Raw genomic sequence first — 22,410 nt, 5'->3', positions numbered from 1 at the left:
GGCTACGCTTGCCTTGGAAGTGGTAAAATATGTAGGTCACAGTGGGGCTGCGTAGCTAAGAGAAATACTGTACTCATTAATCATATACCTCGAAGACAAGCTTTATTATGTGTGTATGTATGTGTGTATGTATGTACGTATGTATCTCTCTCTCTCTCTCTCTCTCTCTGTCTCTCTCAGTCTTTCTCTTTCACTTTCTCTCTTTTGCATCTTTAGGAATATATATAGAGATATATATGAATTTTTGGAAATACACATTGTATCACATTACAGACGTGAATAATAGATACCATCTCTTGTATTCCGTATCTAAAAGGGATGCCACGGATGAATGTGTGTATGTATGTATAATCTATTTTTACAATCTGCGCGAATGACCGGAAGTGTGTTGTTTGTTAGAGACAGAGACCAGCGAATGTGATATGCAGTAAAGCTGATTAAAAGTTTATGTGTTTGATCTAGTGGTTTCATTGTTGTATTTCGTTAACTAGAACTGAACCAGGGACACCTAGACGTAGCGAGACCTAAGGTAGATTCTATTGAATTATAAGTATAAATATAATAGGAAAGCTGTGACATATTCGGAGTCTCGTTTATCTAGTTACTTGACTTAGTCTTGGTAGACATTAGGCAGAACTGCGGTTCGCCATTGTGAAAAGGTCAAGGACAAAGAAGGCCGTGAAGAGTGTGCGCTTACGTGCAACGGCGGGAAAAAACTAAGTCAATCAGCCGAGACGAAACCAGGTCAAACACAGTGACAAAGTAATTTGTATTGTATATATTTGATGCTACACGCATAAACAAGGATGGCAGACAAATTATCACAGATAATAGCCGCTGGAAAAGAGATGGTATTGACGGGGACAGCTCTACAGGAGTGGGTGAAAGAAAGAGAAGTCAAGCTGGAAAAGAAAGAAAAAGAAGACAGAGAGCGAGATGAAAGAGCTAAAGAGAGGGAAGTGAGAGTTAAAGAGGCTGAAGAAAGAGCTAAAGAAAGAGAGGCAGAAGCAAGAGCTAAAGAGAAAGAAGCTGAGGTAGAAATACACAAATTGAGAGTCAGAGAGTTTGAGCTTAGGGAGACGAATGGAGAAATCAAAGAGCATATAAAACCTGTATGGAAGCCAAAGTTGCCACTTTTTTATGAAAATGTTGATCAAATGGATGCATATTTGGCTAGATTTGAAGTGCATGCTCTAGCTACAGAAATACCTAAAACTCAATGGGGAAGTTATCTTTATACATTGTTACAGGGAAAGGCACTGCAAGCTTGTATCAGCTCTTCTAAGAAAGATTTAGAGGAATATGACAAGGTGAAGGAAGTATTAATGAAAAGATACAACTTGACAGATGATGGGTATAGAGAGAAGTTCCATAAAGCTAAACCAGAGAGAAACCAGCCATTCCATGAATTTGTTGAGAACATTACAAGATACCTTATGCGTTGGGTCGAATTATCTAACACTGAAAATACATTCGAAGGTCTCATTGATCTGTTCATCAGAGATAAGATCCTCATATCTTGCAATCCTCAGTTAGTGGCTTTTCTATATGAAAGGAAACCAAAAGATGTGCCAACAGCAGTCAAGTTGTGTCAGCAATATATTACTGCACATCCAGACAGATCAGACAATTCAGAGAGAGGAAGACTTGATAACTAGCAAGTTTGCATTTGCTGCAAAGACTAATGGTAACAGAAGTCGCTTTAAACAAGAATGGAGACAGGACCGTCTGCAGAAAAGAAGTGTGGGTGAAAAAAGAAAATGTTCTAAGTGTTTAAAAACGGGACATTTAGCAGCCTAATGTAGAAACAAAAGCCCATTAAGACGAAATGAGACTATGGGCTCAAGCAGAAGTCAGGAGCTTAAAACCAGCAACAGGGGAAGACCAACTGGACATCCATACAATGCGTCAGTGTGCATAGACTATCAACATGTTGAACAACTCCCTCATGAATCTGATCAGATCCAGTTGGCTGGAGCTGAAACTTGTGACGCTGGGAAATTAAAAATGTATCCTGGATTTGTTGGGAAAAATCTATTTGGGTCTTGAGAGACACAGGAGCGACCACAATCGGAGTGAAGAGACTACATGTGCACCCTCACCAGTTGACGGGTAAGAAAGTCCAATGTATGACATTCGGAGGAACAATTAAAGTATATCCCACAGCTGTCATTGACATTGATACGCCATTTTTATCTGGGAAAGTTGAAGCATGTGTGTTGGAGAGGCCTGCAGCTGACTTGATTCTAGGAAACATGACTGGCATAACTGAGCCTACCATCACAGATATCTACAAGTGGCAAAGATCAGCAATGTCAGAAGTTACAAATGCGGTAACTAGATCTCAATCTGGTGTTATAGAAAACATGGGACAACCGATCCTACATAGTCAGATTGAACAGCCAGAATCAGAATTAACATCCAGTTATGGTTTGAAACAAAAGAGGATCAAACATTGGTTAAACTTTTGAATTGGCGTAGCGTCCTACCAGTACATTTAAAGTGAAAAAAGGACTTCCGATGAGACAAGATAACAAAGAGAAACTACAGCTAGTCCTTTCTGCCGCCGACAGAAACAGAATTTTGGAGTTAGGTCATGACTCACCTTTTGCGGGTCATATGGGGACAGCACGAACAAAGATACAGCACCGTAGAAAGAGAGTGCTTGGCAGTTGTTTGGGCAGTAACCAATGGGCCAGATACCTGTTAGGCAGAACATTCGTTCTCCTCAGACATCTTAAGCACCAACAGAACTACGACCTACATCTCCATTAACTTCAACAGTGAGTGGATTGGGTTCAACATTACTTACCAACTCAACAACTACACAATCTACAACATCATCAAACAGAGACGTTGGACTCCATAATGTGGCAGTGTATCTTATATTTTGTTGGTTTATCTTATTTAGTTACATGTAATGTTGTATAAGAACAAAAAAAACGATGTCGTGCCAATCATGTAGAAACAAATGTAAGTGAAATCAATAAGGTGAAAGAAATACACTAGAAAGCTGTAATATCGAAAGGAATAGAAGTGCGTGAAACTGTCAGGATTTTATTGTTTTGGTAGTTTCGATTATTTAATTATGTAATGAGAAGCAACAGCCTAATGTAAACTTAACATAATTTAAAAAAAACTTATATGTATGTACCTTTCTTATGCTATCCTGAATATTTATAATGAATACATATAGTGTAATTTCAAATATATAAATATATAACTCCATAATATTATTTAAATTTAAATTACCAATATTAGTCTTATTATTGTTCTAGCTATCCTATACACATAATTTTAAAACATGCCTAGTCATACGCAGGTAAACATACAAAAGATAAATGACATATGAGAACTTAGGTTGAAGAGATGAAGGACATATGAGGACATACATTTTTAAAAAAATGCAACTTAAACATGCGAACTCGTATGTGATTCCATAAAAAAAAATTACTTAAAAAAGTAATTATTCTCATTTCTTAAAGAGTTTAAGTTCTACACTTTAAAAATAAAAGTACTTTCGAGTTTTTTTGTTTTTTTTTTATTGTATTGCTAGTGTACATCAGTGATTCCCGAATGTATTCCGTTGAACCCTAGTGTTCCACGAGGTTGAATAGGTATTCCACAAAATACTGAGACAATTAACTAGAAGGCCACCATGTGAATTACTCTCATTAAAAATAAGCCAAGTGTTCGCAAAATACGTGGTCGAGTTCAGTATGCTTTGCTTGGTTTGGCTACCTATGAAGGGGCTCGAAGATCGTTACACGACACGAGCAGAGTTGTGTTTACTGAGCCGAACACACATTTCAGCTAAGTCCTATTACAAAGTCAAGCTCCCTTGATAGGTAGAGAAGTAATTTACCTTTATCTTTATCATTACCTATATTAAACCGTTGGGGCACAAGCAAGATTCGTCGATCTTTTTTCTCCATCCACTGTCGTTTGTCTAGTTAGAACCTCTTTCAATGGCAGCCCCATCCATTTTTTTTATATTATATTATTCTTACATCGCTTTTTCTGTCTGCCTCTTCTTCTTTTCCTGGTATTGTTCCCAGAAGTAAGGTCTTTTTCGAGCCCCGGAGTTCTTGTAAGATGTAATGTAAGTGTTTGTTTTTTTTACCAATCATCATAGTAGGTCTGTACGTCAGACCTGTGACGTGGCTGAGAGCTATCGGTCTCCTCAGATCAGGTGACAGGCCTACTATGACAAATGGTCTAGGTCCGGGATCGACAACCTACGGCTCGCGAGCCACATGCGGCTCTTTTGATGTGAAGCTGTGGCTCTTTAGTTCCATTTACAAATATTATTTATTTTATCGAAACATTTTTTAAAATAGTTCTGAATTGCTTAACGAGGATTAGGAGCCGATTTTATCTCTCAGCCAATTGTACTCGCTTTTCACCACATCCTTCCCACATTACACTCGTCGTCACTGTTGTCAGTCTGTCGGAAGCTCTCGGCCTTCGTCGGATGTTTTTATGTAGGTTTTCATTCGCTTTCGAAGCATCGCTTTGGCTGTGATGTATAGTTTTTTGGTTTTAAGTAAATGAGTTAGAAGCGATTTTCTTCTTAAAGTTAGAAGCTATCTACAAGTATTGCTAATCGGGAAAGCTTTGTGGTACCACTATAATTAACACAAAAGGCAAACCATTCACAGATGATGCGTATGTCAAAGACTGCTTCCTATATGGATGTGAAGATCTGTTTCTTGATTTCAAAAGCAGACCAGAAATCATTTTTTTTTAATCTAACATTTGCCACTATCCGCTAATACAATACAATATAGAATAGCTAAAATGTCTTCAATAGTAACATATTTGCAGGTAGAAGGTATTCAACTTTCTTCTGTCTTATCAATTGCTAAAGATGAGTATTGCTTCATAAAGACAAAGCACGTTGCCAATTTTTTAGGGTAAATGTCTTCCCAAGGTCCAAAAGAAGAACTTCTAGGATTGCTGCCGTTCTCATGACAAACTAGAGGGGAAGATAGAGCCAACACATTGAATACCTTGAAGACAATAAGATAGAAATAAAATAAAATTGTTTTAATAGCAACCGATGGAGCCAAAAGTATGATAAAAAAAAAGAAAACAACGATTCTTTGGAGCAAAATAAACCACCCAATTCTTACGTTTCATTACATAATACACCAAGAAGACCTTTGTGTTCAAACATTTCCGGTCGAAAAAGTTAAGGTCATACATTTGGTAATCAAGTTTTGGTAATCATCTTTTCAAAAGCACTCTACCGTGGTCAATTTAAAAAAAAATCTTAAACGAAATGGAGACTCAATATTCCAAACTCTTTCTTCACAATAAAGTGCTTGATGGCTTTCCACAGTGTAGGTGTTGAAATGTTTCGCTTAGTTTTTGAATGAAAGAAATACATTCCTAAATAAAAAAAGGTGTTAATCACCTTGAATTAGAGAATGACAAATTTTACTTAGTGAATGATATAATGGAGAACTTAAATGAGCTGAATCTTCAACTGAAATAAAATGGAAACCAATCATATGGTTTGGTAGAAGATTTGATTGTTTTTGCATGAGAAATTTAGAGCGGTCAGTATTGTTACAGTGCAAATTTTGACACGAGTTACTTCAGCACGGTTATAAAAAAAATCAAAGATGAACTTCTCAATAGATAAGAGGAGTTCAAAACCATTCTAGCATTTCTAGTAAACCTCCCCCCCCCCCAACACAAATCGTATCAAAATTCACATTGATCCGTTTGGAATTAATACTGGGTCTCTTTAAATGCAATTGATGGATTTAAAAAGTAAATTTGTATGTGAAGTGGAAAATGTACAGAGTTTAATATCAAGTTGGAAGTGTTGAAGGTCCAGATATGTATGTAAGTTATGTAACAGAAGTGGACAGCTTTAAAAGTAATGCCGCATGGAATAATCTTCCAGAATGCTACAGTGAGGTACAGAAGTTGACATTTGGAGTACTGACTCTCTTTGGATCGACATATTTGTGCGAGAAAGCGTTCTCTTGCATGAATATAATTAAAAGTAAAGTAAAAGCCAAGTAACAACTGAAACTTTAGAGTCGTTTTCGAAACTAAAAACAAGCTATGTGCCATATTTATCAAAACTTTCTAAAACTTTGCAAAGCCATCGTTCCCGTTTAATTTGTTTGCTCAATTGTTTGTTATTGAAGTACAATTTAAGTGTTGTAAGTACATGTGTTATTGCTTTGGTTGATACCGAAGAGTGGCAAATATGTAGCATATATGTATATAAGGTCATAAATTTGGTAATAATGATATATATATAATCTAATTTGTTGAGAAAAACACTTCGTATATATGAATAAATATATTCTTTTATTTTCCATCAAAAAAAAAAGAGAGTAAAATTTATTGTTGGCCAGAAAAAAAAAGTTGTGGCTCTTCAAAAAAAACTGTAAATTCTAATTTTGGCTCTTTTGACTCGAAAGGTTGCAGACCCCTGGTCTAGGTTTATGTCACTCATTCACACTAGAAAAGAAAAAGTAACCCTGCTTAACACAAACCAGAAAGAATTAAAGAGTTACTTACCTTTGTTTCTTTGCTAATCGTTTTATAAAACATTAAAACTGAATGAGAAACTCTTGGCTTTTTATTTCTCGTTCTCAACGTTTCGTTGATGTCGTTTGAAATCTTCAATGTAAAAACAGAGACCAAGATGTTTTGCACACATTTTACTTAATTATAATATTTAAAAAAAAATTATTTATTATGTTAAAAATGCATTTAATAATGGTCACCTTGTCATAATAAGAGCTGAAAATGACCAAAATTTCCATTGTTTTTACTTGATTTTCATAAACAATAATTAAAGGGAGCCCTCCATCTTTGGCCTCATTGTAAACCTCGTCCTTTTTTCTCTAAGTTCAGACTATAAAAAAACATCCAATAAAGAATAATTATTTAAGTTTGAACATTTCTCCCTCCTATATAAATGCGTTTTTTGACTATAAAAAGAACTGCCAAGACCTACACATCTTCTGTTTACAAACACGAATAATACGATTTGTTCAAAATGATCACATGATTTGCTTTTTCTTATACCATTGGTTGTCAACGGACGCTTTACCACAGCTGAAATGAAATCAGTAGTCCTCTATAGATTAGATTCTATAACTTTGCTTAATTTTTTAAACATTTTTAGATCTAATAATTTCTTAGATCAAAAAAATTTTTAACAGGAATCATGTGAATTTCGTAGATCTAGATATTAACATTGGTTTAAACAAGGAAATTACGCTGGCAATAGATGCCGAAGGCTAGATTCTAGATCTATAATTCTATTCTAACACTTTAACTTTAACAGAATCTAACGAATCTAAGTATTGGAAGCTCAAGATGAATGCAACAATCTAGAAGTAGACATATGATAGAGATCTAGATCTAGACTTATTATAGAGGATCTAGAACTTGACAATAAATGACGACTGTAAGTAACTAACTTTTACTGTCTAGAGCAGGCAACTCAAACTCATTAAGGTGTTTGGGCAGCATACAAAACTTACCATGACCTGAAGGGCCGCAGGAAATAATCAGTTGGAAAACATAGCGTACTAGTTTTATGTAAATTAGAATGTATGTACATTACATCAATTGACTTATCGAGAGCCAATGAAAATAATTCAAAGTTATGCATTTTGTTCTTTAATTGTTCACGCAAACTGACCGACATGTCGTTTATTCCATTTGCTATTGTGGATTTTCCAATTTCGTTAAGACATTTTTGTTCAAAACGTTCGTGTAACTATGACAGTGTTGAGCGTCTGGTTTTTTGATTGACAGAAGTCGCTCAAATCGCGACCACTTGACGTAGTTATCATGGAGCGGTTAACTGTTGTCGCTAAGATTTTTTCCGATTTGGCAAAGACATTTTTGTTCAAAAAGTGTTTTTAAATACACCAGAGTTCTAGTGGTTTTTTGAAGCTCTTTCTATAACACTTTAGATAAAATGTTGTCTTGCATAAAAGTTTGGCAGATCTTGCTATGGCGCACAGTAAAATAGATCGCTTCAATAGAGATACACTTAGGACTAAAAATACTTCTATCTAAAAGCAGGCTATAGTTTAGAGAAAAAAATAGAGTTCTTTTGTAGATCATCTCAATTCATTCTGAAAAAATATTTAATATGATGTATATTGTTTTGAGTTTGTGAAGGGTAAAGACCTTGGTAGACGTACTGTCCTAAATCCGGAGCTGTATTTACTTATTCCGAGCATGCTTCAAGCGTACACTTCATTATCACATTTTTGCCAGACGTAAAAATGCGAAAAAACAAACATGCATATAAAAATATTGCAAGTTTCTGACCAGTCTCTTTCTTGGAGGCTCGTTGTAGAGTCCTATGTTGTAGCCATGATTGTCGTCCCTTAAACAGGGTGGCTGCTTGGTCGTGCGCTGGATTGTCGTTGGGATTTATCGATAGTCCCAGGTTCAAACCCTGCGAGCTCCTATCCCCGTCGTCGTGCGTGAGGTTTGGACTAGGAAGTCAATCTACTACTCTGAAAGAACGTCCGAAACATGTTGAACAAATCCGGCAATGATTAGTCGGTATGCATGCATATTGTATCAATACTTGGCTCTGTTTTTAGCTAAAAAAGCAATATGTTAATTATTTAATTATTTCAAGGGAGATGATCGTCCTAAAAGTGTATAAATATAATATAGATTGGAAAAACATTGTCTGTAGTATATTATTTCTGTTAGCATTTATGTGTTACATAACAAATTTAATTTCTAGTAATGCAATGGGTTTTTTTTAATGTCAAGTATATACTGAAATAATTTGTGTTTAATACATATTAATTAGTATGTAACTATTACTATAGAACTTTTATTAAATGAATTTATTTTGTCGACATTCATCCTCTTTATGAATTGAAAATAATCCTACTCCTCTCTTATCATATTTATGTACACCCGCAATGTAGGGTCGGAAAAAGGTAAATGATTATGAAATGTTTAACAATTATATGCGTAGAAAAACTGTTGTCCTCAGCCGTTATTGTCATCCTGCCCCCCTCCCGCACTGCCCTCTTATCACAGTCTCTGGTGTTTCCTTGCATAACTCCATCTCACAATATAAAATAGTAATAAAACATTCTCACTTAAACTGCGCTGTAAACCAACATGATTAACTTGCCTTAAGAAAACAGACAAAAAAAAAAAAGTTTTATGTTCTTACTAAAACAACAAATTGAAAGATAAATGAACCAATCGGGAAGTTCTGCACAGAGCTGGATGCCAGGACACAGAGCAGAGTGCCAGGACACAGAGCAGGGTGCCAGGACACAGAGCAGGGTGCCAGGACACAGAGCAGAATGCTAGGACACAGAGCAGGGTGCCAGGACACAGAGCAGGATGCTAGGACACCGAGCAGGGTGCCAGGAAACAGAGCAGGATGACAGGACACAGAGCAGGATGCTAGGGCACAGAGCAGAATGCTAGGACACAGAGCAGGATGCCAGGACACAGAGCAGGGTGCTATGACACAGAGCAGGGTGCCAAAACACAGAGCAGGGTGCCAGGACACAGAGCAGGGTGCTAGGACACAGAGCAGGATGCCAGGACACAGAGCAGGGTGCCAGGACATAGAATGTTTCTTATTACGTCATAACAGAAAATAAAGGTCATCCAGGTACAGTAACATGCATATTATGTAGGCTAACATTTTGTACTAAGACCTTGACACTCAATCCATGAGCCGAGACACCACAACAAAACGTGTCCGGTGCCGAGGTGTATAAGTGGTCCTATCGGGATAGTTTATTATAGGTGTCATCTTTCTTGTATATCGAATGAGAGCTTGCCCATTTCTTGTTTTTACAATTCACGAATAGTTTCTTCAGTTCTTCCTGATAGAATGCGAAATTCAAGTGTGTATGGTTTTCTCACATTTGACAAATGTGTCATCCTTCTAATTCCTTCTATTTAAACATTGGAGAACAGTGTTCTTGCTGATCAAGAAACAATGTAACTGTTTGGTGAACTTGGCTGATTCGCTAGAATGGTAGCTGTTAGCTCCAGTGCTCCTATTTATTCTCTGTGGTTGTCATAGAGCTCATTAGTTACAACTTATTTTTTAAATTATTTTTTTCTCCATTGGGCCATTCAATGAGTATTCCAGCTCCTCCGTTTGTGGTGGCTTTCTGAGAACCATCCATGCAAACTCTGACCCATTCGTTGTTAGGGCAATGGATTTGTAGAAGAGTTCACTAAATTCTTGAGCTCTGTTGGAATATTGTCAAATATTACTTTCTACTTATGTAAGTCTTTGAAATGACAAATTTCTACTAACAACATATTTCTCTATACTACTGGCTGAGTCAACCTTGTCTAGTAATAATGTATTTTTTTATTCAAATTATTATGGCTCAAGAAAACCACGAAAAACTACTCTTTGTGAAAACTTTTACAATGATACTAAAGCACATTAATGTTTAATGTTTTGAAGAACAACTTCAAAATAAACATCAAATCCCTATATGAAACATAATCTCCGAAGCAATGGAGCTTGCAAACCTTTAAAATCAAAAAGTTCCCGATGTGTTTAGTGATTGTATGCTATATATGTATTAACTGTTATATAATGGGTTTAAATTTGAATTTTGTTAAAAAATTAATTCTACTTAAAATGGAGTTTTAAATTACTTTTTCATTCCTCGTGTCACTGGTTAGAAATTATTTTAAACAAAATTTGAAATTGGTGAATTTTCGAAAAAATTCAATATAACTTAAGCAGGGGTCTACGGAAAACCAGAAAACATGTCAAGGGGTCTACGAGACAAAAAAGTTTGGGAACCACTGCTTTAGAGTATGCATTAAAAGTTACAAAAACACATTGTATATATCATAACCCCTCCAATAGTCTGTTTTAGAAGATTTGCAATTCACAAAATCAAGACTCATGTAGTTATATTTTGAACACCTTTGTTACTCTGTACAAAGCAAGATCATGGCCCTAAGCCCCAAAACAGCTCCATTGTTGCTTCTAAATGTCTAATTCAGTTGGGATTGCAATGGCTTTCTTCGGCGAGGGAGAGAATGTCATCAGTAGAAATTTTTGCGTGCTTCATCAGCAGAATGCAGGTGTTCTGTTGAATGTTACAACTCCATGAAAGGCTAGCGTGTTAGTTCCTTTAAGATAGAACCTCTAACAGCAGAATGCAGGTATTGTATTGAATGTCATGACTCCACAAAAGGAGAGGAGGAGGACATCCCAGCAAAATGGAAAGAATGATACCTTATAAAGCTCCCAAAAATGTGTCATCGCAGCAACTGTAATAATTACAGAGAAAACCAAGCTTCTTTTTTGACCTTTTCCTCGTATAGGGAATTAAGAATCTAGTAGATCCCAAGCTGACGATGAATAAACCGATTCTAGAAGAAACACACTGCTTGCAGACCTGATAGCTTCTCTGCATATCATACAGCAATCATTGGAATGAAGTTTCCCTGGATTGGGCAAACTTTGCGCATTTCACCAGTTCTCAAGTGCAATCCACAAGGCTAGAAAAAGAAAGGGCATCCTAGAAGCACCCGTTGACGTGAACTAGAGGCAGGCAAGTAAGTTACACCTGGAACAAGATAAGATGGAAAGAATGTCCCAGAATAAATAGTATATCGCTAAACGTCAATATTTTTGACACAGCTTTTTCTAAGACTCATTGATGAAAACATCTGTTGGGAAATATTTGACGACGCAAACATAGCACACTTTAAATATTCAATTTAAAATAACGGATTTCCACTAGCGCAAATAGAACGCTACTATTTATCTTTAAAGCTGAGAAGATTATTAGATGAGGTTTTGCTATTTTTAATATTTAATGGTTTCATTTCTAAAGGGAAAAAAACTAATTACTGTCATTTACTCAAAATTACAGTTTATCTCCCCTTCTGCTATACACTATAGCAAATAATTTAATTATTTTTTACAATCAAATCACATTCCTTCCCGTTATGTCCTAACCTTAGAAATACACCATTGATAAATATGCTATTTAATTAGTTTTTCACTTTCGAAAGACCATATGCAAATACATATACACCCTTTTAAAAACAAGATGAAATTGACTGTCGTGTATTTTAAAGCTTGTAAAACGTAAGGCTCACACACCACCCTGAAGGTCGAATAACCATTAGCCTTGAATCTCCAAAAGAATCGTAGTTTTTTTGTCTATTAATTATGAGTTGTTTTTTATTTTTGTTTCAGGGCTTTTGTTACAAAGCTAGTCTGTACCATAGTTTTTATACACTTATAATAAACAAAAAAGTCAATGACACATTACAAAATGACATAGGTTAACACGAATTATGAAACGATCATCAAGTGTCATTAAAATAATCTAATAACAAGGTTACAAAGACCATACGTATAAAGACACCAACTCAAAATTGGCCCCTGAAGAGGTAATCAAAGGCAGGTTTCAATATTTTCAGAAAGAATATCATAATACAATTATATCAAAGACAAATAACAGAGAAGAATGTAAAAAGAAGGTTGACATATATTGTGTGGTGCACCAGCAGACCAAAGAAAGTCGAAAGTGAGTGTTAGGTTGGATTTTAACCTGGCGTAACTGATGCCTTCTAATAAATATCTAATAGATCTAATTGTTTTGTAAAGGGTCAAACTCTATTCAAATCCTTAAGAAAAACAAAAGTAGTTAAATTATTATTACCACAAGATAGCACTGCAGTTCACGCGCTATTATGAAAAACTACATAATAATTGTTGTTTTAAATTTGTCCAACTTATATGCATACTAAATAGATTTTTTCTCTTTAGAAATAAAAGAATTTTTTTGTGTGTAAATATAGTAGCTAGTATAACAGAACTTACATAACTTAGCAACATGTGTGTAATAAAAATAAATTTGACAAATTTTTTTTAACTATTTGCATAAATATGTTAAAAATATGGTATATGGTAATCTCCTCTCTATAGTGTCTCCTGTGTTTGTTACTATTAATAGTGAATAGTGTAAAAGTGGTGTATTTTTATGAAAAACCTGCTTGCATAAGTGATTTAAAAAATTAACCGTTCTATTGGAACTTTGAATGGTCTAAAATTTTATGGTACCATATTTTCACTATCTTTTCTAGTTTATGAGATCTAAACTGGACAGACGGACAGACATTCAACACAAAACTAATAGCGTCTGTTCCCCTTTTGGGGACCGCTAAAAAGTAGGAAGGCGACATTTATTAAGAACATTTACATATTCTCAAAAGATGCATAGGTCAATCTAAGTTAGAGAGTGTGATATTGTTGAAGCGTAGGTAGACAGTAAGTGTAATTTTGTTGAAACGCAAGCAGTAAGTGTGGTATTGTTAAAACGTAGGCAAAAAATTGTAATATTGTTCTAACGTAAGCAGTAAGTGTGGTATTGTTAAAACGTAGACAGTAAGTGTAATATTGTTAAAACGTAGGTAGTAACTATAATATTGTTAAAACGTGAGCATTAATAGTAATAATAATAATAATAATAATAATAATCTATATTGTCCGTATGGAAATTTGTCTTACAATTTGTGCATTACACCAAACAAAAAAACATTATAACTATATGAAACCAAAGTGTACATTCACATCAGACTCACTCATAGTTTGCATGTGACAAAGTTTATACCAGATTGTTCTTATTTAATGATTTGATTGCCAGGGGAACAAAAGAGTGTTTGTGTTTGTTTGTCTTTGCTATCGGTGTCTTGTATCTCATTTGTGATGGTAAAATCACAAAATCCTTACACAAATGGTGATTCTTTATTTCGAGGATCTTCTTAGTTTTTTTTTTACATGTTTGTCCAAATGGGGTTTGTTTTTTGCCAATGATTTTACCAGCAGCATTTAGGATTCTATAAAGTTTATTTTTATTTTTAATGCTCAGATTGCTATACCAGGCAGTGATATTGAAACTTAAAATATTGCAGATGTGAGCGTGATAAAACATATCCAAGGCCCTTTAGCTAACATTAAACGAGGACAGTTTTCTTAGTAATCGTAATCTTTGCTGCCTTTTTTGCTGTTATAATCAGTATTTGCAGTAAAATTTAGTTTATTGTCTAGAATAGTACCAAGGTATTTAAAGGTTTGCACTATTTCAAAAGTCTCTCCAGCTACAGAAACAATATCATTTTCCTTCCTTTCCCTACGAAAATCGATTATCATTTCTTTGGGTTTTTTTTACATTTAATAATACAAATATATGGTAAGCATACACAATGTTGACATGAATCTATAAAATCAAAATAACCAATTAATAATTTAATTACTGGCAGTAAATTGTCAATTAATTGCTTATGTATTGATAATCTACTTATTGCTTTTTGTTGTTTAAAGCCCAAAAATAATTAAATTACTGTGTGGTATGGTAGTTAAAATGGAGGAAATGACAATTAACGAATTAAATAAAATTTAAAAAATAAATTTAAAAAATGACATATCATTGAAATTGAGTTGAACTCCTTAAGTATATTTAATTTAATAATGAACGTTCTGTACCCTAAGAGTATATTAATTTTGATTATATTTAATATATATTAAAACTTTATTTAAGTTACTTTACAAGTGTAAATAAATATATATTTATATATATTTATATATATATATACATCTGAATAGGCCCCTTACCAGTATCAAACACTCGACTAACTTAAATTAGAGACACATGTAGTACATCCTCTTACAATGAAAGGTCCAGTGCACTAAGGGCAATCAAAGAAAGAACGCTATTCATGATCTTCTCTACTCCCCAAACTCACCTCACGCTATCATCGTCCACACTTGCCCCAAGCCTCTCCTCATTCTCTACATCAGTTCTCCGTCTCCTGACAACTGAAAGCAGTGATAAGCAAACCATGAAGGAGAGGGCCAATAAAGAACACGTAGGCAGCCAATAAAGAAATCCTTGGAGGGCCAAAATAGACTTTGGCGGGCTAATAAAAACTTTGGCGGGTCATAATAAATTCAGTAATTCTCTGAAGACAAAGACGATGGGAGAAAGCATGGGCGTAGCCAGGATTTTTTTTCGGGGGTGGGGGTGGGGGGGATTTTTTCTTCCCCCCCTCCCCGAAAAAAAATTATATGTATTAATGTGTGTGTGTGTACATAGTCTTTATTACGTTCTGACCCTTCGTTCTTTCGGAAGACGTTTATTGTGCCCTAGAATAGGTTCTTCCTGGAGTTAGTGGAAAAATTGTAGATTCCCCGCCTGTACTAGAGATGGGGTCTGGGGGAGCGCTAAGCACTATTTCTTGTATTGAAAGCAAACAAAATGCATATTCTGAGGTATCTACAGATAATTTTTCTGCTATTAAAAAGTTTTATTTCAAAAACCTGGTGTGCTATTCTTATTGACTTAGACCCTCCCGCGCCGTTCGGCGCATTTTTCGTCAAGCTGTTTCCATAAAAATCTGTCACTGATAATATCTGAAGCCTCTTTACACCTGCTCTGAGGACCTCCATGAAAGTGTGGCGCCAAGTTGTACCAGAATGTTATCGCAACTCTTCTTATACGTAATTCATTTTGTCGGAGAACATGCCCCGCAAACTTCATGCGACGCACTATCACAATCTTACTAAGGGGTCAACTCCCACTTTGGCATAGGATTTCTTTGATTTAGACCTGATCTCTGTAATTGACTCCTAAAATCTGTCTTAGCCATCTTTGTTGAGCCACATTTAGTGTTTTTCAATTTCGGCAGATGACTATTCACTGCACTTTATTAAGGGAGCCCTGCCACTGGTAAAAATGTGTAACCTATCTTGAATACGCTCTTGGAATTAAGTGACTGTAGTTTGCTTTAGATTTTATATCGAAAAGGGAAGTTTTATCGTCAAAATCATCTGTTGGGGGTTTTAAACTCTCTCTGGAGTTGTTTTTTTTCTTAATTCAAAACCTCATTTATCTACGGTAATAGAACTTAGTATCAGTAGTTTGCTTTAGAAAAATATTGAAGATAAAGGTTTTCCACCTCAAAACACTCTGTAGGGGAATTTTAAACTCAAAATCATCTGGAAGGGTTTTACACTTTAAAAAAAAATCATCTGTTGGAGAGGGGTTTAAGCCTAAAAACCCCAATAGGATTGGCTACGCTCAAATAACTTTGGTGTGTAATTTGTTTTGTTTTTACATTAAAGAAGTATTTTTTAGCATCAAACCCCTCTGAAGGGGGCTTAAACTCAAAACCCCTTTTGGCAACGCTCAATAGCACTTAGAGTGCGTAATTTGCTTTTTTTCTTACACTAAAGATGTATTTTTTTAGCTTCTAACCTCGCTGGCGGGGGGTTTAAAATCAAAATCCTTTTGACAATACTCATAACATTTTGAGTGTATAATTTGCTTTGTTTTTATTATTAAAGAGGTATTTTTTACATTCAAGTCCCGCAGAAAGGGGGGGTTTAAACTCAAAACTGAGTCAAAACCCATTTAGCTACGCTCATAACATTTTGAGTGCCTAATTAGCTTTTTTTATTTTGAAGAGGTATTTATTTTATATAGCTTCAAACCCTACTGAAGAAAAAAAGGGGAGGGGGTTAAACTCTTTTTTGTTTTGTTTTGTAGAAGAGGTGGATTTAACTGCAAAAACCCATGGTAAGGGGTTTTAAACTCGACCCCCCCTTTTAGGGGGTTTTAAGCTCAAAACCCCCGGCTAGGGGGGTTTAAACTCAAAACCCCCTTGATTGTGCTGGGAAAAGTGATGGTTTAGTATTACAATCTCACCTAAAATAAACAAAATCAAAGCAGAAAAATTAGTCACTAAATTCCGACCCCCCCTGCGGGGGGGGGTGATTTCATTTCATGGGGGGGGGGTGGAACCCCAACCTCCCCCCCCTGGCTACGCCTTTGGGAGAAAGTCAAAAAGACATTCAAAACGTCATGCCAGGAGTCGCCTGGAAAAGTAAAATATTGTTACGAATCTCACTATCCAGGCACTCTGCAAACTGCACCAAACACCACCAACTTAAAGAACTTGACAACTCAGGGCTCCAAAGTGACGTAACACTTTAATAGTTGAATAAATAACAGCCAATACTGTACAATTGGCAACACGTACACTGTACAAATATCTCTCCGATAACACCGTTCCGCCGTATCAACTCTTGCACTGGCCTCTCCGTCTCGTTCCGGGCTTGCACTGGGTTCAACAGTTCAGGACTGACTTTACACACTAGGCTCGTTGTGTCGGACTTGATCGCAGACCAAGATCAAGACGCCAGTCGTCTCAACTGTACTTGACAGTACTCCGCACTGAACCGTCGAAATGATCCGTACAGAACCACACCGTTGAACTGTGCTGTAGTTGACCGTGTTCTGAACCCCTGTCGTGAACCACTTTTCTGAACCGTCTTGACTGCGACACCTCCTCTCTTATATAGGGTCCCTACTGGCCTTCCCGAACCGGACAGAACGCCGCTCGACGTTTCTAGGTGGTCAGATGACTGCAACTCTCGTGACGCTCCTGAGCTCTGTTCACGACGTCGAACCTTCCCGAACCATCATGTTGACACTCGTCTCGGCCGACAGTCGTAACTCGTTATGGTTGACCGCTCGTCTAGCGCTGGCCTGGGGCGATTTGCGTCGGCTGACTACACTCATACCACTACCCCCATCTGTGCCACCACCAGGTTTATAACAATATGCACACAAAGAGTGGATCTCAGACATTATCAAGGAGGTTAGAAAATAAAAAAGAAAATCATTCTCAACAATGCCAAAACTAGAGCCCATGATGCGAAGAGCATGCAGATGCACACAGAGCGGTCAGGGAAGGACAAAAAGGATTACATACAAAAACAGCAAGCTTACTATGCCAACTTGAAGATGTCGCATGGCACCACTCAACTTCTAGCGGGAAGGTTTCAGACGTCAAAAAGAAATGTAGGACAACCAGGTCACATAATTTATATCTCTGAAAAGCATATATATAGATGGGCTTAATGTTTCCAGGAATTATTGAATAGACCAGCAACTTTAAATCCCACTGACCTTTTTGATCTCCAAATTAGCCGTGAATAATCAATTAAAGAACAAATTTAAAAGGGCTGTCAGAAGAAAGAAAAATGGAAAGGCAACAGGACCTGATGCCATTCAAGCAGAAGCCTTAAAAGCAGAAAAAAAGTCCGTGTACTAAGGGGATAAAACAATAACATATTGTTTCATTTACATCACATTCCTTTTCTAACCTTAGAAATACACTATCAAGATCATTCAAGACCAAGTTTAAGTTGTAAAAGGAACATTGTGATTTGAGCTAGCCATCATTACAATAAATCTGATGAAAGAAGTTCTTTACATCAAAGCTACTGGTGCACCGACTGTAGCTAAAAACACGGATTAACGTTTTAAATATTAATTTTGGTATAAAATTTCAGATATTTGAAGGAACTTTAAAAAAAAAACAGCTTTTACGAAAGTTCAATTTTTTTCCATTTTGGTGTCCTACTTTTAGGCTGGGCCTCAATTGGTCGTTAGTCAAGAGCCAAAGAGCATTGAATACCTTTGCGACTTGGTTACTTCGCTACAGGCTAGGGGTCTTTAATGGCCGTGGACCCGGGTTTATTCAACAGTTTCGTGCTTTAGATGCTACGCCACTGCACCAGCAGGAGTTTCTGCCTTGCAAGTCAATGAGTTCCAGTTGCAGGTTTGTTGAGACATTACCTAAGGTGTCTTGTTCTCCCTTTATTCAACGTTCACATAAGTACATATGAACTTAAAACTACGACAGACCATCTCGTGATTTCATCATATTCTATTCATGCTGCACAGCCAAACCTTCAACCCACACCATTGTTAACATAATAAACTAGCACGTATTGTCCACAACGCAATTTTCTTTTTGGAGATATTAAGTTCTAGCTAGTTTTTTTTTTCTTTTTTAACCCTCAAGGTTCGGAGATATTTACTTCTAGCTAGATTTTTTTTCCTTTTTTAACCCTCAAGGTTCGGAGATATTTAGTTCTAGCTAGATTTTTTTTTCTTTTTTAATCCTAAACATATATAAAAGGGAGATGGTCAAAATGTTTATTTTTTAGTGATGCTGATTCCTACTAAAAAGACTTTTTGTATTTTTAAACTATTTTTTTAATCCAACATTTACGCACGTTTGTTTTTGTCTATATAATCAATTTTATTTTTAAATTTTAAATAATTAATGAAACTATATAAATAAAATAGTTATAATCAGATATTTTATCAAATAAATTAATAGTATCAAGTTGATCAATACCTATCTCAATTGGTTGCTTAATAATAGCAAAGGGAATTGCTTTAAACTTAGTATTTCATGGACTGTATTTTGTAGTTACAATAATTGTAAACATTAAAACTTCATTCGAGTTACTTTAACAATCCAAATATATTTTAATTACATCAACAATTTAGGGCAAATGAAGATTAACATATTAAAAATCTTGATTCCCAATTCTACTTTCACAATAGGTGGCTTAACACTATACGGTTCTATCACTATTCAGTATCAAACACTCCTGTCTCTCTCACGTTTACGGATATTTATAGTACAGATTTCATTAATGGCCTAGTGGAGAAAAACATTCAAAGAAAGAACCACATTCTTATTTCTTCCTCTCCTCAAATCCGCCTCACGCGATCATCGCCCACACTTGGCAAGCCTCTCCTCCTTCTCTTCATTACACCTCCATCTTAAGGAGAGGGCCAATAAAGAAAACTTGGGCAGCCCAATTAATAAAGAAAACCCGGCAGACCAATATAGATTGTATAAAGTTATTTCTCATACTCCCATTCTCGGATCAAGGTAAAACTTTTAATCAAATATAGGCTACTTAACAAAACATGAATCAATAAAAAAATTAACCAATTAGTCAATTAATTATTGGTAATTTATAATTTTGTTTGATATGGAATAAAGAAGTAACGTCTACATCATTGTGAGATATAGTTGTAAGTGCAGAGATCTTTCCCTTAGTTAAAGCTTTTTTTTTTTGTTTGTCTCTTAAACCTTTACATGGGAGTCATGGGCGAATCATAGAAAAAGTCTCGTTATTAATGTAATAACATTCTTTGATGGGCCGAATATGACCCACGGACCGTTGTTCAGACTTTACTTTCATAGTCTACTGGAGAAAAAACATTAATGAAGCCTAGCTCGATCAATGCTTTATTCTTTAGAAACTTATCAGTGGTCAGTAAATCTTGTTATAAATTTGTAAAGAAGGTGAAAGGAAAGTAATTGTAAACATTCACTTCAGTAATTCACGATAACAAAAATGGTGACTTATATAAACGAGTTTTTATTATTTAATTCACTTCACAAACTGTTTTAAATTTAAAAACAAAACAAAAGAAAAACCCCTTCTTTTTTATAGGTATTCATTAAATGTTTTTTTTTTAAACTATATTAAAGTAACTTAAAGCAACAAAATAAATATTCAAATTTCAAGCGTTGATGTAAGCAGTAGATATAAAAAATGAAAGCAAGATAATCTGTGTATACCTTTGACTAATAACGGCCTCTTTTGAAAATTATATGTGGTGGGTTTGGCACAGAAGACAACTAAATGATGAAGGCAACTCGTAGGACGATTCGAAACTGTTTATTATATACTAAAGACCTGCCAAAGGCAAACATAAAACATAATAACAAATGAGCATTAACTAAAAATAATGAATAAGCCTAAATGGTTAGACCAAGTTGTACACACAACATCAAAGTCTAAATACTAAATCTTAACAAAAAACGAAAAGAAAATCATATAGTGTAAACCAACCATCTCTTATACAAACACAAGAGAGATATGGAACACCCGAAACATAATAAAAATAAAAGACAATGTAGTTCTCTAAAAATAAATCAACTAGTTGTTCTACATAAAACTAACATACATTGTTTGAAGAGTTTCGCGCTTTACTTTTCTTACAAAAAACTACAACAATTAAATAGAACAAATCTATACACTCACAAATACAATGTTTCTTAAAAGCTAGTATGTAAACACTTGTTGTAAAAATACATTTACAAGATCAACAGTTAACATTCTATATAGAATACTACAGGTACGCATTTCAATAAATGAATTCATCTACATGCTGGCTTCTAAAAATAAGAATAGTCCAACATGAACAAAAACCGCGGTAGTGATATTCTATATAAACTACTAATTAAAATTACAATCTACAATATGAATAAGTAAAATGTGATTACCTGCAGCCATACGTGAACACATGGTGTAGAACCAAGCACAAAAGGGAGTGGAGACAACTTAGGTCCAGTAACATACGGACATTACAGCGATAAGAGATGCCGGTCGAATGGACAGTGCCCACGTTGGTCTGCCTTGTCATGCGCGGACACAAGGTGCCATCTAGGGTGAAGGGTCACGTGGATATCGAGGTGGCCGGTGTTTTCTAAAAAGATATCCACTCCACTACATATAGAACTCAGCTGTATTCAAATGTATGCATCAATTCTCAAACCTTGTGTATGCGTGTGTGTGTGTGGGGGGTGCAACAGTCAACGTTCTGATAAAAGGAGGGGACATCATAACATTAGTCTTGACACATTTGTCTGTCAACCAGTTGTCTCTAATGGCGCAGCTTGGACCTAATGTCATAGTTTATCGGAATCGTGATAAGTTTATTCATCGCTCCTTTATTTAAGCCATCTAGAAACCTGGATATACATTTCCAAAGCATATGTTTGAAGGGAGATAATGGACATAGACAAAAGAAAAAAAAAAGGTTAATGAAAATCGACAGAATATGATAAAATACATTATAAGAGACGCTGACATATAATAATGACATTGTGTAATTTCGAACTCTACAAAGTTTATAGTTTAATAAAATGTTTGTTTCTAGGCGTGGTATTAATTAACGTTTAGGTATTTAGTAATACATTTAAATTCATTGTTGTAACATAAATATGGACGACTCGCGACTGGCACTAGAAAAACTGGTCGCCCCCACCTCCGTTACATGCATGTGATAAAACGTGACCTCAAATCAGTGAACATCAATACTGACCATTGGGAAGACATAGCTCTAGACCGCAACAGATGGAGAGAGGCAGTTACCAAGAAAGCTATGGACAGTGAAAGTACATGGGTCTCAGCCCAGGAAGAAAAACGCACAATCCGAAAATGGGCCAGCTCCTCTACCACCGAAGCAAAAGCCACCTTAACCTGTGCTATCTGTGGACGCGAGTGTTTCTACAAAATAGGGCTCCACAGCCACATGAGGAAGTGTGCTCTGAGATGAACCATAGTCGTTCTACGACTGAAGGAGGCCAATGGGGAACATAAATATGTAGTAAATTTGTACCATAATATCTGTGTTTATAACTTGACCTCATAGTGCCCCATACAGGTATCAAAAGGGATATTACTCAAAGTAAACATGGCTAAGATACTTATAG

At 35.7% G+C, this 22,410-nt stretch overlaps 1 long non-coding RNA gene across 1 annotated transcript; it reads right to left on the bottom strand.

Annotated features, from left to right (window-relative positions):
• Nucleotides 1–20,574: 20,574 nt before the first annotated feature.
• On the bottom strand, nt 20,575–21,431 carry LOC129922893 (uncharacterized). The gene is made up of 2 exons (XR_008774853.1): nt 21,199–21,431; nt 20,575–20,608 (listed from the first exon to the last, which is right to left on the bottom strand). It is a non-coding gene; the product is annotated as an uncharacterized LOC129922893 (long non-coding RNA).
• Nucleotides 21,432–22,410: the final 979 nt, after the last annotated feature.

The sequence above is a fragment of the Biomphalaria glabrata genome, chromosome 14, assembly GCF_947242115.1.
Source record: "Biomphalaria glabrata chromosome 14, xgBioGlab47.1, whole genome shotgun sequence".
Lineage (NCBI taxonomy): Eukaryota > Metazoa > Mollusca > Gastropoda > Planorbidae > Biomphalaria > Biomphalaria glabrata.
Note: the sequence above shows the minus strand (reverse complement) of the source record. Positions and strands in the feature narration are given on the sequence as shown.